Source organism: Myxine glutinosa, chromosome 2 (genome assembly GCF_964187855.1).
Source record: "Myxine glutinosa chromosome 2, kmMyxGlut1.1, whole genome shotgun sequence".
NCBI lineage: Eukaryota > Metazoa > Chordata > Myxini > Myxiniformes > Myxinidae > Myxine > Myxine glutinosa.
The window spans coordinates 57,332,060-57,349,769 of NC_136262.1; the positions used below are offsets into that span (position 1 = coordinate 57,332,060).

Sequence of the window (17,710 nt, forward strand, 5' to 3'; positions counted from 1 at the left end):
GCGCACGCGTTTTATAGCGCGCCTCGACCTCTCTCCGCGAGCTCTCTGGGCACGCCTACCGGGTCGCTTACTGCCGTGCCGGTTGGCTCGCACGGCCTCCTTTGGCTCCGCCCTTGATGACGAGGGACGGCCAACGCCCTGGATTCGGCGGCTCCTCCCCCTTCTTTTCCGAGCCCACCTCGTGGCTAATGGAGTCGCGGTGAAAACCGCCAAGCAGCTGCGGCGAAAACCACAAGCCCAAAGAACAGCGTAATGCAGCAAACCGCGCAGAGGAATTTGTTAATGCGGCTGACAAAAGGGGGATCCCATGGAGGTTCTGGGGAAATTGAAAGGGGATACTACCTTTGTTTGAATTTGATGCAATGCAGTGTTAACTAGTTGGAAACAGAGCCTTAACCTAATACACAGAATAAGGAAATAACTACCAACAAGGAGGAAATCTATGATTTGGCTACGTGATGGTATATGACCTAACTAAGGGACGACCTTTGACCTTCATACACAACAACTGGAGTAAGGAGGGTGATATTTTACAATTTATTACACAATAAAAAAAACAATTCTCATATCCACACCAATATGTATGTATATATGCATGTATATATATATATATATATATATATATATATATATATATATATATATATATATATATATATATATATATATATATATATTGTTGCGGATATGGGATTTGGCCTCCATCCATATCCGCTTGTAAATATTCCCCTATTTCCCCAATACTCCCCAACTATCCCCAATCCCCCATTCCCTAGTCCCATTGTCTGTAAACAACACTCTGTAGAACCGACCTTCCCCTTTTTCCCCCATTAAATGTCGTGCCCAGGTTCACCGCATCTCACGTAGACAACTATAGGACATCTTGCTAGTTATTCTTAGTCTATGTCAGTTAAGGACTCGTTTCCATTAATTCTGACTCTTCGTTGCACCAGAATGTGATTGTATGGCATCGTTAGTGAGTTTAGGACCTCCCAATACCTCCCCACAACCTCATCTCCGCATCCTCCCATCATCTCATGGAACTACAACTACAACAACAACTACAACCACAGCGGGGGCGGCGCGGCGGCGGTGCGGGGAGTGGGCGTCCTCACTCCGGCTTGGTTAGCCGCCATTGCCCATGTGCTCCGACGGGGTTACCACGAAGGGGCTGACTGTCAGCTCCTCGTCAAGGGCGGAGCCCGGTAACCCCCCCGCACCCAATAAGAAGCGGCGGGCCGATTCCATCTGGGGCGGAGCTAACGAGCCGAGGGCGTGTCACTCCCCGCTGGATATACGCAGCGACTTACCGGAGGTGACGTCAGATGCGCCCCCAGCTTGGAGAAAGAACGTCACCTCCTAGCGCTGAGAGATACCTCCCGCATCTCTGGACCGGACCGGGTCGATTCTGCCCCTGAGCCAAGGTGCACCTTGAGCCATCGATTCTGCCCTTCCTTGCCATCAATCCCTGTGTGAGTCAGTCTTGTCCCGTTTATCTGTGGTCTGTCGGGGCTAAGATAAGACCGTGTCTAAGTGCCCACCTTTCTGTGCTGTACTTCTTGTCGGTGTAATCTAAACATTCTGCAAACCCATATTATAACCTCCTCCGGAGGTCTTGAGAACTGTACCCCTGGTGTCGTGTCATTTAAACCCAGCCGTGTGTCCTTTCCTTCATTGATTTAGCATAGCGCGATTCGGCCAACGTTCGAGTGTAATCGGGTAACTTGTGCGAACACGGCGGCCATTCCGCTCGGTCAAGCAACATCTAAGTCGTGTCCGTAACAATTGGTTGTCAGGAGTTGGATTCGGACCTGGGACTAAATTTGTTAGGCCCAAATTTTGGAACACCAATTGTACTATTAGAGCAACAATTGGTGTCGGGAAGTGGGATCGGTCCCGGAGCGCGTTTCACGCGCTCGAAATTATAACGGCGAAATTTAATTGTTTTACAAAAAAAAAAAAAAACCCGAATTTGGAAAGTCGTGCTATGGCAGACCAAGACGGCTGGGTTCCGGTAGAGGAGAGTGAGGCAGGGTCGATCCAGGACCAAAATGAGGGACATGAGGAGAGCGAAGCAGTGATGGTGGCAGGGTCGCAAAATAGCGTCGTCGCGCACGAGGTTACGGGAGCGCAAAATGGCGCCTCGCACATGGCCACGGCGTCCACGCCCGCGACCGTAGTAGCGCCGCTGGTAGATTTGAACCTTTTTTTTATGCAAATGAAGGCCCTTATGGACAAGAATAATGAAGAAATGGAAAACAGAATAATGGGGGCAATGAGGGATGAAGCGAGGGCTCAGAGTGAGCAATTGGGGGTAATGGGAAACCAAATGGGGGTAATGAGGGACGAAGCGAGGGGTACCGGTGAGGGATTAGACAAGAAATTAGAGGGGTTAGACAATGGGATAGAAGGGGTGAAACATGGGTTAATGTGGGTAGAAAATAGAATGGCTGCCCAGGAGAATCAGATAGAGGGAGTGAAAAATGGGTTAGAGGGGTTAGAAAACAGGATGGAAGGCAAATTGAGGGACACGAGGGACCAAGCGGAAAGGGAAGTTAACCAAATGGGGCAGCAGATAGAGGGGGTCAGAATGGGGGTAGAAACCAAACTGGATGCTCACAGGGAGGAAATGGAGCAGATGAGGGTGGCATCTGGGCAGGAGATGCAAGTGATGGGAGAAGAGATCAGAAGAGGTGTGAGTGAGGAGGTCGGAGGAGTGCGCGAGGAGGTGAGGCACTGTAAGGAGCGCATGGAGAAGGAGGTGAGAAAGGGGACTATAAAATTGCAAGGGGGCATAGAGGACCTGACGCAGGAGGTGGAACAGCTGACGGAGGGACAAAAAGGACTAACGGAGCAGGTTCAAAGGAACACTGCGGTATTAGGAGGGTTAAAAGCGACACAGAAAGAACTAAAAGACGACTTGATAGCGACGAAGAGGGAATGTCAGATGGTATGTGAGGGACTGACAACGAGGTTGGACGAGGTGGTAGAGGTAATGGAGACGAAGGAGCGGGAGGTGCGGGAGCACATAGAAAAAAATAAAGTGGAGTTAGAGGAAGAACTTAAAGGGGTGCACGAGGAGATGAAGGAGGTGAAGCAGAAATTAGAAGAAGTGGAAGAAGGGGTGAACGAAATTAAGAAGCGACGGAGAGAGGATAAGAAAGAGATAAAGGAGGAAGTAAAAGAATTGGGCCAAAGTCTGTGTTCGGATCGTGATGATGTGCTCATTAACCGGATGAGGGATTGGCAGGTGATGGAGGAGAAGCGAAGAGAAAGAGGACCCGGTGTAAGTGGTGACCAATATGGTCGTGCGTATGATGCGCCAGGTGATTTAAGAAGCTTGGGGGTCGAGATGGACCCGGGTGTTCGTGAGAGGCCGTTGGTGAAGTGTGCGACAGGTCTGGTGTGCGAAAAAGGAGGTGTGCGAGAAAGTCCGACTCTGGGGTGTGTGAGGGAAAAGTGCGTGCCAAGGAGTGAGGGTGCTGGCGAGAGTGAGTCGGTCGTAGCGCGTGTGCGAGGGAGCACATGGAAGCGCGGTGTGGTAAGTGTTACAGAGGGTGTGACGGGAGAGTGTGCGCAAGAGTGTGCGCGAGAAAGGTGTGTGACGGACAGGTGCATGGGGAAAGAGTGCGCTGTCAAAGGCAAGGAAGAATGCACGCCTGTGGTGAGTGTTACAGAGGATGTAACGAGAGAGGGTGTGCGAGAAAGATGTGTGACGGACAGGTGCATGGGGAAAGAGTGCACTGTCGAGAGTAAGGGTGAGTGCGCTGTCAAGAGTGGAGGTGAGAGTAGTAAGAGTGACACGGAGCGTGAGTTGGTTGTGGCAGGTGAGAAAGGAAGCACACCTGGAATGGTAGAGCGTGAGTGGGAATGCACGCTGGAATTGGTAGTGAGGCACGTGGTTGGGTGTGCGAGTGAGAGCACACCTGTGATTGTCACAGAGGAGGTGACCGAGGAGGGGGCGCGAAGAGGTGTGTTGGTGAGGTGTGCGAGCGACGAATGTGTGCCAAGGTGTTCGGTGGTCAGATGTGTGACCAAGTCGGTGAGCGGAATGAGGGTACCTGGGTGTGTAAGGAAAGGTATGAGCAAGCAAGGGGTAGCATATGCATGTAAGCATCCAGGTGAAGCATCGACGGTAACCGGGTTAAAGGTTAGAACGACATTTAGCCGAATCGGGCCCTCGGTGCGTGCTGGGCCTCGCTTTGAACGGCCGCGTCCGTGCTCCACTAGGCGGAGCGGGCAGCTGGATAGGAAAGGTCGTCATGGCGACCACTTTTTGTTGAGGCATTCCGGCAGGTCGAGATCGAGCCATGGGATGGCTCCGTGCCGAGATGGTGCGTGGGACCTCGGCCCGGGTAAACCTCCTTCCCTGCACCGAATGCGGGACGTATCCAGCCGCTGGCACCACACAACCCGCATTCATGGCTTGGCTGTACGAAGCCGGGCTTTGGACAGGAATTGGCGCACCGAGAGGCATTAGTGAGTAGACTGTGTGATGAGGTTAGTGTTTTGGCCCCGAAATTAGAAAAAAACGAAATTTGATGATTGGCAAAGGATTGGCAGTAGTGATTGGCAGATGATGGGTAGTGATTGGCAAATTTTTGATTTGTTGAAATTTGATGTGCAAAATTGGTGATGAGCGATGGGCCCGGTGGGTAAGGGTGGCATCCCTGCCACCCTTCCCATGTGGGGCAAATGCGCTATAGTTAATGGGGTGTATGGCAGTGAAAACTAGCCCGGGTGGGTTAGGTTATATTGTAGGGATCTAGCGAAGATGACATTAGGTGACGTTAAGGTTAGTTAGTGACTGATACCTGTAGTGGGGACGCAGGTAGTTTAGTGTGGATGATAATGACGAGGGAGCGCAATAGTTTAAAGGGACGACTGGGAAGCGCAAGTTTCAGAGGAGAGTAGTTAGATGAGATGATGCTGTGTGAGAACTGGACAGGTGTGTGGAGCAGTGTATGAGTAGTGAGTGCTGTGGATCAGCGCGAATGCGCTTGGGGAGAGAAGGGTGCAGGTGGCACCAGGTGTGAGAGCACAGGTGTGCAAGTACAGGTGTGTGGAATATATGGAGCAGAGAATGAGTGGTGTGGAGAGAGTTGGAGTAAGTGGTACGGAGTGGTGTGCATGGTGCGAAGGTGTGGATGGGGGAAGAGTGGACCCCTTTCACGAGTACCCGGGGCGGGTAGTGTAAGTGTTAGGTAGAGGGTATAGGTAAATTGTGGTTGGATATTGGCATTTGTGGTGCGGTTGCAGAATGGTATTGTGGATGGGTGCATTAGTGTTGTGGAAATGGCTGGGCGTGTAGCCTGTTAGTGTGTGTAGTTGGTTTGGGCACTCCACCACTGTGAGGATGTCGGCCAGGTGAGGCCGCAGGTGGGCTCTGGGAGCCGTTAGTGTCAGTGGGTGCCTGAGGATCCCGGGTGTGGATCGGGCAGCCCAGTGCCAGAGAGGGCACCGAGTATGGAGAGCGCCAGAGGGCCTTCCCCAGGTAGATAGGTTAGGGTGAGGAGCAGGTAAGCTCGGGTGGAAACTACAGTGGTGGAGGTGTGCAGGTGGGTAGACCGGCTGGGAGAGCTACACGTCGCGGCCCAGAAATTGTGCGAGGGCACCGGGAGATGAATCGGGGGAGTGAGACCCCAAATTGAAAAGCACCACAGTTTGGTCAATGGGAATTGGTTTTTAGAACCCATAGTGTAAGAGGGCCAATGGATTGGCAGGGAAAGACCCCGGGTAATGTAAAGTTGTTAAAGTCATTTAGGAAATAGTTAGGATTGATGAACCTGTCGCACCATACGCAGCCACTTACCTGTGGTGATGATGATGACTCCACACCTGTGTTCCCTTGTTTTGTGTTGCAGGAAATGAGAATTGCTGTGAGGATTTGTGAGACGCATCACGACGTGGATGAGACGTTGGGGTGATTCCATCTCTCCCTCCTTAGGAGGGACTGATGATGAATTGGTGATGGCAAATTTTGCTGTTGAATTGGTGATGGCAAATTTTGATGAGAGTTGGAAATGGCAAATTTGATTGGTTAGGAGGGAGAGAAGACGAATTTGGTTTATGGGAGGAACGGGGAAGACAGTAGGGACGTTTGTTGATTTGTAAAGTAGATGTTTATGGGTAGTGTTGTGTTTTGTGGATACAGTAAGGGGTAAGGGAGGGGCAATGTAGGTTACCTGGTGGGGGGGGGGGGCGTACGGTAGGAACGTACCTGTCTCACCTGGTTCCCATGTGCCCCCAGTGTGCATTACCTTCTATTGCGTGCACTTTTGCACCCTTACCACCTTACTCACTTGTCTTCTTCTTTTGTCTCCCACCTCCGAGGATCTGGCTTTGGGGCAGAGAGAGAGGAGAGAGAGGTGCTGGCTCCGCAGTTGTGGGCCTGCACTTTCGCTGCTTGCTGCCGGGATCGATACACCATATGGACCGCAATTTTTGTGGCCGCCCACCATGGACCGCAGTTCTCTTGCGGGCAAGCACCACCCGTGGATGGACCTCTGGGTCAACGTGGCACCTATGCCATAGAGGTGAACCTCTTATAGTTGGCCCCCTGACGGCCACAATTTAGAAATGGACGCGGTTGGCGCCTTTCTTTATTTTTAAAGAAGCAAGAAGGCCAAGTGCACCACAAGAAGGCAAGACCAGCGGCAGAACATCGGCCGGCTGCGACACCACCGGTGATTATGAACACTTTATTGGTGCACCGGATGGTGCTGACTGTGTTATGGGGTGGTGCTTTTGGTGCTTGAACGGGGTGCTCTGCACATTATTAAAGGCCGTAGGGCCACAGAGCACTCGTGGGTTGGTGTATCGATGCTGGCATGCGTGCTCTCTCTATGCATAACATCTGCATGTGTTCCTCCAAAAACAGGTCCTGGATCGTAGTGTAAATATCAGTGTAGTCTTGTATAAATAATGCTCCCTACCGGCTGTATGTTTAGTTTGAGGATTCTTTCCGCGATTCGGTTATCCTGTGGGTGTGTTTCTGTGAAGAGAAGGGTGCAACGTCGCAGGGGGACATATTTACTCATTTGTGAACATCTGTAAAACTGTCGCACTCAGGGTAGAGTTAATAGTAGAGGGAACTACATCTGAGTGCCACACTAAAGTAGGTAAAAATTTATCGGGTCGAGCCGCCCGGAGGTAGAGAAGGGTGCAATGTTGCGGATATGGGATTTGGCCTCCATCCATATCCGCTTGTAAATATTCCCCTATTTCCCCAATACTCCCCAACTATCCCCAATCCCCCATTCCCTAGTCCCATTGTCTGTAAACAACACTCTGTAGAACCGACCTTCCCCTTTTTCCCCCATTAAATGTCGTGCCCAGGTTCACCGCATCTAACGTAGACAACTATAGGACATCTTGCTAGTTATTCTTAGTCTATGTCAGTTAAGGACTCGTTTCCATTAATTCTGACTCTTCGTTGCACCAGAATGTGATTGTATGGCATCGTTAGTGAGTTTAGGACCTCCCAATACCTCCCCACAACCTCATCTCCGCATCCTCCCATCATCTCATGGAACTACAACTACAACAACAACTACAACCACAGCGGGGGCGGCGCGGCAGCGGTGCGGGGAGTGGGCGTCCTCACTCCGGCTTGGTTAGCCGCCATTGCCCATGTGCTCCGACGGGGTTACCACGAAGGGGCTGACTGTCAGCTCCTCGTCAAGGGCGGAGCCCGGTAACCCCCCCGCACCCAATAAGAAGCGGCGGGCCGATTCCATCTGGGGCGGAGCTAACGAGCCGAGGGCGTGTCACTCCCCGCTGGATATATGCAGCGACTTACCGGAGGTGACGTCAGATGCGCCCCCAGCTTGGAGAAAGAACGTCACCTCCTAGCGCTGAGAGATACCTCCCGCATCTCTGGACCGGACCGGGTCGATTCTGCCCCTGAGCCAAGGTGCACCTTGAGCCATCGATTCTGCCCTTCCTTGCCATCAATCCCTGTGTGAGTCAGTCTTGTCCCGTTTATCTGTGGTCTGTCGGGGCTAAGATAAGACCGTGTCTAAGTGCCCACCTTTCTGTGCTGTACCTCTTGTCGGTGTAATCTAAACATTCTGCAAACCCATATTATAACCTCCTCTGGAGGTCTTGAGAACTGTACCCCTGGTGTCGTGTCATTTAAACCCAGCCGTGTGTCCTTTCCTTCATTGATTTAGCATAGCGCGATTCGGCCAACGTTCGAGTGTAATCGGGTAACTTGTGCGAACATGGCGGCCATTCCGCTCGGTCAAGCAACATCTAAGTCGTGTCCGTAACAATATATATACACATGCATACATAAATACATATATATACACACAGTTATGGCCAAAAATATTGGCACCCTTGCACTTTTTTCAAATAACTCACATTTTTCTCGAAAAATAAGTTGAAATTGACAAAAGTATTTGGTCTCCACAATCCTTTTTTTCACTGTTAATATTACAGAACCTTTGTTCTTCATTCAGAACTTAATACTGTATATCCTTTTAAATCAGAAAATAAAAAGAAATGGCATGGTCAACATTATTTACACCCGAGACTTGATATTTTGTAGCACGGCCTTTGGACAAAATAACTGCAGTCAAGCACTTCCTATAGCCATGAATGTGCTACCTACACCTCTATACTGGAAGTTTGGCCCACTCGACTTGTGAAAACTGCTCCAGTTCTCCCAGATTTGAAGGGTGCCTTCTCCCAACTGCTGTTTTCAGATCTCCCCACAGGTGTTCAATGGGATTTAAATCTGGACTCATTGCTGGCCACTTCAAAACCGTCCAGCGTTTTGTCTTGAACCATTCTTGGGTGCTTTTTGAAGTGTGTTTGGAGTCATTGTCCTGCTGCAAGACCTGCAAGACCCCAAGTTTTCTGACACTGGGTTGAACAATGTGCTCCAAAATACCTTGGTAATCTCCAGATTTCATGATGCCATGCACACATTCATGGCACACAGTGCCAGAGGCAGCACAGCAACCCCAAAACATCACTGAACCTCCTCCATGTTTGACTGTAGGGAAGATGTTCTTTTAATTGAAGGCTTCATTTTGTTTTCTGTAAACATAGAGATGATGTGCTTTACCACATATATATATATATATTGAAGGGTGCCTTCTATATATATATATATATATACATATATATATATATATATCCTTCCTCTAAACGCATCGGCCAACGAAAAGCAAAGGCAAAGGGGACCGAAAAACAACAACAACCACAGTTCCCGAAAAAGGCCAACCCCCGCTTGCGGGGAAAAAATGGCCTCTAAAGGTGGTTTGGTTTTTTTTCTTCCTCTAAACGCATGGTTATTCAATGCGCTATTCTCTAAATGCTGAGCATCAAGCGAGGTACCATTTTTGAAGTCTTTAGTTTGACTTGGCCATGTTCGAGTTTAAATTTCTGACCTACCACACTCAGAGCATACCTGGCAGTTCTTCTATAATTCGTTCAAACCACAGAAGACCCTTTTCCGTATTCTTGCGGTACATTTACAAAGTATAAAACGTGCTTTGCACTTTTCTCAACTGAGCTAACCATATTTAAACTTCTCTCAAAGCTTAAATAATGGAGAACTTCATTGTCTGCCTTAAAATTACTTAGTGACGCAAAATTATCGAATATAAGTAAACCATAAGATACATGTATAGCCATTTACATTGTCTTTTTTTTGTTTGTTTTTTGTATACAAGATCGAGGCTCGTGAAAGAGTGAACATTAATCACACAAAAAGTCAAACCGACACATGAAACACAAAATAAGAGGAGCGGTAGACAAGATGGGGAGAGAGGGGGAAGGACACAAACACAACACTTGAGAGCAGGGACATCGAGAGTTCTGTTTGAGGGAGAGGGCTTGGGGTTTGGTGGGAGAGGTATAAAACACATGGACACTACAAGGACTTCCAGGAAAGAAGGTGGAATTTCCAAAAAGTGGATTTGGGGTGAATTAGCGGGGGTAGAAAAGATCAAGGTTTTGGATGGGGGAAGATAAGAGATGGTGGTAAACAGCTGTTTTAAAGACCTGGAGGGAGGAGTGGGATTGATGGGAGTGGGGGAGTTTGTTCCAGAGGCGGGAGAAAAGAGGAATGAAGGAGTGAAGGTGAGCAGAGAGCCTAGATTTTGGCAGTTTAACCATAAGAGGGTTGCTGGCAGATCTTCTGCGACCTGTAGGAATATTTGGGGGACAGAGCACAGAGAGAGCTGGAGGAGCAAGGCCGGAGAGGAGTCGGCAGAAGACAGAAAGACCACCAACCTGCCTGCAGTGAGTGAGTGAAAGGCCCTCGGAGTTAGCTTCATTGCAGGAGATTCCAATGATTCTAAAAGCTTTGGTTTCAACAGCGTGAAGCCGAGCTAGGTGTGAGGCAGGAGCACCGGCCCAGAGGGGGGAACAGTATTCCATTGAGCTGTGGATGAAAGCCTTGTATGTGGTGAGGAGCTCAGGTGTGCCAAGGAAGGACTTCACACGACGGAGAATGCCCAGTCGGCGACTGGCTTTGGAGGCCAGCTTGGAAATGTGGTTTTCCCAGGAAAGATCATAGCAGATAGTGAGACCCAAAAGCTTGAGTGACACAACTTCTTGGAGAGGATTGTTGTGAAAGTAGATGGGAGGGTTTACCAGTCGGTCTTTTCGGAGAGACATAGTAAGAGTTTGAGATTTGTCAGGATTGAAAGACATGTTCCACTTGTTTGACCAGTCTGTGATTTTGTCCAGGTCTGCAGAGAGTGAGGAGGCTGCAGACTGGCGATCTGTGGGATGAAGAATGGAGCGGCAGAGAGTGGAGTCATCAGCAAAGAGATAGAGAGGATTTTCCAGACAGTCGGAGAGATCATTGATGAAGACCAGAAAAAGCACAGGGCCCAGAACACTGCCTTGGGGAACTCCAGCCTAAACAGGAAGGGGAGATGAGAGAAATCCATTCATGGCCACACGTTGACTATGACCAGAGAGGAGGTCTGCAACCCATGCGTGGAGATTTACATCATACCATACGAGGAGAGTTTGGTGAGCATGGCGGGGTGCCAGACCGTATCGAAGGCACGTGATATGTCAAGGGAGACAGTTCTGATTTCCTGTTTGGCATTGAGGACCTCATCCATTGTTGAGACAGCAGAAGCAGCATGTCCAGAGTAGAATGACCTGGTCTGAATCCAAATTGATGATCGGAGATCAAGCCATTGGAGAAGAGGAAGGATTTGATATCCGAAGCAATGATGGATTCCATGACTTTGCTGATAATTGGGGGCAGGCTGATTGGTCTGTAGTTGCAAGGATCTGTTTTTGCACATTTTTGTGTGAAGCGGTAATGTTTGCTGATTTCCAAGATGCTGGCAGATGACCTTGAGCAAAAGAGAGGGTGAAACGAACAGAGAGAGGGTGAGATAGAGCGGCAGAGCAGGATTTTAGGACCCGTGGGCTGATGCCGTGTGGTCCAGTTGCAGAATCAGAGTCGAGGTTTGACAAAAACTTCTCCACCTTGTCAGGAGAGAAGGACACAGATTCCAGGAGCAGTTGGGTTCGACTGGGTAAGGTGGGAACAGAGAGAGATGGGTTTTGGACACAATATTTTGAGGCAAACACAGAGTTGAGGCATTCGGCTTTGTCACGTGCGGTGTCAATCGTGTAGCCATTTGAGCTAAGGGAGGGGATGGAGGGGGAACAAACACCAGAAACGGATTTGACCAGACGCCACCAGGATTTGGAGGAAGGAGATAGGTTTGAGAGTTCATTCTTGAGTGTGGAGAGATAGTGCTTCCTGGCACTCCTGAGGGTAGACACACACTTGTTCCGAGCTTGGTGGAAGGAACTGAAATTGCCTTCAGTAAGATTTGCCTTCCAAGAGGCAAAGGCAAGTTGTTTCAGGGCAACTGCCTCACCACAAGATTCAGTGTACCATGTACGGGAGGAAGCGTAAGACAACTGAAGACGAGATGGGATAAATCTGTGCATGAGAGAGAGAGCAGTTTGCTTTGGAAGACTTCCCAGTAAGAGTTGATGTCAGAGGCAGTAGATATAGCAGACCAGTCCAGATGATTGATGGCTGCTTGAAGACCGTGCCAGTCGGCTTGAGTCGGCCTGAGTCTTGAGAATTAATTTCGTGTTAAATGACATTCCATTGAATTAAACTTTTGTTTTTTCCTAAATCCTGTAAGGTTTGTACTCTACAGCGAGATTACCACAGACAGCTTTGGCCAATGAAATGTAATTCATTACTGATGTGTGATTTGAAATACTCAACTTTATGCTTTTAAATTCTGAATGGTGAAGTCATCTTTGTGTGTGAACTGTTGTCTGCCTGTCCATTTTACTTTTGTAATCAATGTTGATTATATCTATTTCTATGAATTGCAATGTGTTCCACATATTTATTTTTAGGAAACAGTTTAGTACTACTATTACTGCATTAACGGTCCCAATAATTCCGACTTTCTTGTGGGGTCTGCTGGGGAACGTTTTTGACTCCAGTCTTACACAAAGGTGCTGGCAAGTCCTGACATTCACTTGAAGATGGACAGGAATTTGTGTTCGGTTTGTTCTCGGTGTCGCTCGCGTACTCTTCCCAAAGGACACCGTAGGATCTCTATCGTTCACAAACCGGCATACTGGTCCTCCAGCTCAACGTCCATCTGAGGGAGGGCACACACATTGTCGCCTCACCCTGCATGTGAAACACCAGGATGGCAGTTTATAGCTGGGTCGAGATTCCAAGCCATTCTGGAGAGCTCGGACGAGAGTGTGCGTACCTCTACGCCATCTTGCCAGCCCACATATGTTTGCTTAGGAAACTGGTTAACTTTTTAGCAATCACCTGCAGTTAATGCAATTTTAATTAAATAAAAATGCAAATTTTTTTGCAATTATATTCAAGAAATGTTTTTAATAAATAAAATGCCATATTATAAATAACAAAATATTTTAAAAAACAATTGTGGAAAGAATTTATTACATTTTCTGAAAATTCATAAAATGATCAAAATTTTTGAAAAAATAATATTCCCAAAAATGTAATAAAATAAAATAGATAAAAATTTTCAAAAGAATTTTTTTAAATTATAAATAAAAATATAAAAAACGAAAATAAAAAATATTAAATTTATTTATTACAAACAAATAAACAAGAAATATGTCATGCATAGCACGATACTTGCAAAATCCCAAAAATAAGTTGTTGACCTTTGGCCTATGTTGACCTTTTGGCCTATGTTGACCTCAAAAATAATTGGTGGTTAAACTCGGTGATCTAATATGAAAATCCCGACTTTCTGATATGAAAATCTTCTCTGCTCACCTTCACTCTTTCATTCCTCTTTTCTCCCGCCTCTGGAACAAACTCCCTCACTCCCTTCAATCCCACCCCTCCCTCCAGGTCTTTCAAACAGCTGTTCACCACCATCTCTTATCTTCCCCCATCCAAAACCTTGATCTTTTCGACCCCCGTTAATCCACCCAAAATCCACCTTTTTAAAATCCCGATTTCTATCCTGAAATCCTTGTAGTGTCCATCTTGTTTATCCCGTGTATCCCGCCCCAGTCATTTCCCTTCCACAGATCTCATGATGTCTCCTGTTCTCTGCTGCCTTTGTGCTTCCCTCTCTCTCTCTCCCCTCTTTTCTCCTGTTCCCTTTATTATATGTTCTATGTGTTTGCTCTTACATGAGCCTCGACTTGGTATAAAGAAAAACGTGATTTGCACTACCACTCTCTGTTGCAGGAAGGTGTTGAGTTGTTTATAGAGAGGATTTTTCTTTAAAACCAGAAGTGGCCTTGAGCTGATGCGTTTGAGGGGGGTACTACCTCAACGACTTCACCATACCCCAGGGATATAGTGCTGCAACCACAAAACCTGATTCCTAATGAAATACTTTCCAGATTATACATTTGCTAATCATGTATTTCTGGAAATAAGTCAAAATTGATTTTTTAATGCTCAGGCACAATCTTGCGTTGGATTTATCTGGTCTTGAAGGAAACGTTGCCATGTTTGTTTTCCAACAAACTTTACTCCCTGTTGAAAAGGCAACGGTGATACTTGGCTCAAGAGGAAAGTGCGACGGAAAGCAGGGGCCGTGGTGCGGAACAGCTGGTGGGGGGGCCTGTGCTACAGTGCTGAGCGCAGCGTGCCCGGGCAGGCCGAGGATGGAGCATGGAATCGCGGGGGCCATGCCAGTCCAACGTGGGCAAAAAGAAGGTGTTCTTGTTATTTGTCATTTATTAATAGGGTTGCTTCGTAGCACGGTGGAGCGCACACTGGGTTTTCAGAAGTTACAACAGGGGGAATGAATACTTGTTGTCTGTGAAGACCACAGGAAATGGAGGGGAAAGCGGATGTGTGTTGGAAGAAAATAAACTGGCCAGATTCAAACGTGGAAAACTACTTTGAAAATTGAATCCGGTGGTCCGATAACTCGGACGACCGCAGTAGTTCTTGTTGTGATAACAATTGCGTAGGGGTATCAGTACTTTAAACATTTAATGATACTTTTTATCTTCAAGGAAGACGGGTATTATGGTTATGTATGGTTGGATAATCCATGATAGATGCTTCTTCTGTCACGTTTCATATGCGGCGCAAACAAAGATCCCAACGGAAGGTTTTGCCAAATCTGTAGTTTTCATTTTTATTCCTTTCACCTGGTTGTGAAACTTTGCTTGCGACACTCACACAGCCCTTTTGCAGCCTTGCGGAAATGCAACCTTTGTACAGTGTATTCATGATAGCATTTGAGAGTGTTTTCACGGCCAGTTAGGATCAGCTTTTGTGTGCGTGTGTGCGTGTGCGTGTGTGTGCGCGTGTGTGCGTGCCATGCGTGCCCATACATGAGATCGATGTGTTTTCGCTGTTCAGAACCTATTGCATCACCCCTTCAATGATTGTTTTTCTGTCCTCTCGTGTTCGGTCAACAAGGCGGAATGCACAATGCATACCTCCAACTCGGCACAGCAACACGGATGAAGCCAGAGGGGTTGGGAGAAGAGCATTTTACGTTATGGGTGGATTGGCAAAAGAGCACCATCGTGGCTCGAAGTCCCGAGTAGCTACATCACACTGGCTGTTTTGTCATTTTCCACGTGATGTTGTCGTTTTTTGATCTAATTGCCTTTAATTGGACACATTGGTAGGGGATCATTCTGAGGCACATAATATGTTGTGGAGTTGTTCACGTGAAAGCTCTTCTTACTCTTGGAAGTTTTTTGTTGTTGTTGTAGTTTGTGTTTTGTATTTATTAACAATTGTTTGCTCATTGAGGAGACGTGTTGAGAAAAAACATATTTTTCCAACATGTACTTTGCTAATATTATGGAAGTAAATACATACAGGTGCATTGGAATAATGTCTGCCAATTAAGTGACCTTCTGAAATGTAGTCGAGCAAAAGTTCTTTCGAACTTTTTGGAATCATGACGTCACGTACAAGCTCCGAGCTTGCAGATCTTCACATCGTCGAGTCGTGCAGTCTGCTGTTGCTAGGCAAAGGCTTTAGTATTTTAGGATTGTCAGGCGCTGTTTTTTGTGGAAACTTGCAACTACCTTCCAAAAGACAGACAAGTTGAGTTAAAATAGTGACAACACCAAAAGGTTGATAATTTTACTCCATCTGCAGTCAGTGAGATTACGATGCCCCAAGCGCGTGCAGGCCTCTCTCGTGTATTTGTCGGGTAATTTGTCTACAGGGCTCAGAAGTTTTGGAGCCATCATGCAAGTTTGTCATGCTGGCTCAGCAGGTGTGGATTAGGTTGGGGGTGGGGGAGTTATGCCTCACCCCTCTCCTCCCTTTGCCCACCAACCTTTGCTGCATTGTGTCCGTTGTCATGGTAACACAATTTACTTTAGGGAAATGGGTTGGGGGAAGGGAGAGAGGCCTACTCATTTTTCCCCACATATGACTTCCAGATTATTATTTATCATTTGAGCCAATATTGCTTTTTCTTCCTCCTGTTCAAAAGTTTAACCGGGTGCGTGATCGTGGCAGTCTGTGCTTAAGCAAAGCACTGTGGATTGCATTGGCCTAGGTTGCTTTCATCATGTTGGGAGAGAGCTCGCAGCAACGTTGCCGGAGGATGCACGGAAGCATTGACCTGCTTCATAATAAATAAACCCGGGTTCATGAAAAGACATTAATCATCCCGAGAGTGGGATTGTTATTGCTTCATTCTCCCCATTTTCTCCCCTTTCCCCCATTTTTTTTTGTTTCCTCCGTTCTGTAAAGCCAGCATGCTGCCTTGCTGCTGCCGTGGAGACAATGAGTGCCCTCCGATGGGAGAACCTCTCTGCTCAGCCTGCCAGCTGCCAGGCAAGCAGCATGGCAGTATTTATTCATGCTCCTCTTTCGATTCCTACACTCTGTTTTTCTGCCGTTCTTCATCATTTCATACCTCCATTTCATTCCTCCTCTTCTTTTTGGTCTTCCCTCCTTTTGCACCTGCCTTCTCTGCCCTCTTTAATTATCTCTGCGATCAATTAATTCATTACGTATTGAGACTATCTCCTGGTCACGTCTTCTTGTACCTGTCATTACTGAAGGCTTCCATGGAAACCTTTATTGATTTTGATTCTTCCTTGTTCTTCTTTCGGCTTTGATTCTGCCATTCTGTTGACTTTGTTTTCTTTAATATATTTTTTGTCATTTATTTTATGTATCGTTCTGGAATACTACAATGAATCCTCTTATAATTTGTTGTAGAAGAGGGTCAAGTGAAATATCTTATTTCCATAAACTTGTGACTGAACACAAGACTGTATATTCTACCAGCAGTGTTGACTTGTCTATTTTTGGGGGAGACTATTTATTGGCTCATAGAAGGGGAGAGAGATACAGAGAGAGAGAGAGAGAGAATGTTCAAAAAGCTTTATAAATGAGAATATATATGTGGATTGGCAGAGAGGTTGGTTGGACGAAGATGCTGATGAATGTGTGTATGAGAGAGGGATCAATTTCGGAGGATTGGAGGACAGGGCCAATTGCGCCGATATTTAAGAGGAAAGGCGATTTTCAAAATGAGGGGAAGCACAGTAACATTATGCATGAAGGTCATGTCATGAAGGTGTTGGAGAGGATTCTGGATGTGAGGATAAGGAAGAGTGTGGAGATGGGGATTGGCAAAGAGCAACAGGGGTTAATAAAAACTCACTCCTCCCCTCCCTTTTCCCACCAAAAGGTGGAGAAGAGGTTGCAAGGTGAAATAGTATTGGGATTTGTGGACCTTGAGAAGGCTTATGACACTGTCCCGAGAAATAGTGATAGCGAAACTGGGATGGATGAAAGTGCTGGAAGCAGAAGTTAGGTTGGTGGAAGGGATGTACAAGGTAATGAAGAGAAGAGTTTGGGTTGGTCCTAGGATGTCGGAGGAGTTCAGTGTGAATATCATTTTGAGGCAGGGAAGTGCTCTCAGCCCACTCCTGTTTATCATGGTGAAGGAGTTGGTAAGCAGGAAGATGAACATGAAAAGTTTTCTGAGGATGTTGTATGCGGATGCTATGGCTGTAGAGGAGGAGAGTAGACAGGAGATGCAGGAAGTACTGGAGGAGTGGAGCAAGGCATTTCAGCAACATGGGATTAAGATGAGTATGGAAAAGACTGAGGTGATGTGGATCTGGCAGCCGAGAAAATAAATGAATATCACATTTGTGGGGAAGGAGAAACGACAGAGAAATAGGTTTGCGTATCGAGGGGGAATGGTGAGGTAGAGGTGCCGTCAGAGACAGACGTGCGGAAAGG

General features: G+C 47.2%; 1 protein-coding gene across 2 annotated transcripts in view; it reads left to right on the forward strand.

The window, feature by feature from the left end:
* LOC137421773 (nuclear receptor coactivator 2) overlaps positions 1-17,710 on the forward strand; it is a 298,535-nt gene that overhangs the window by 49,678 nt on the left and 231,147 nt on the right. The window lies entirely within an intron of this gene.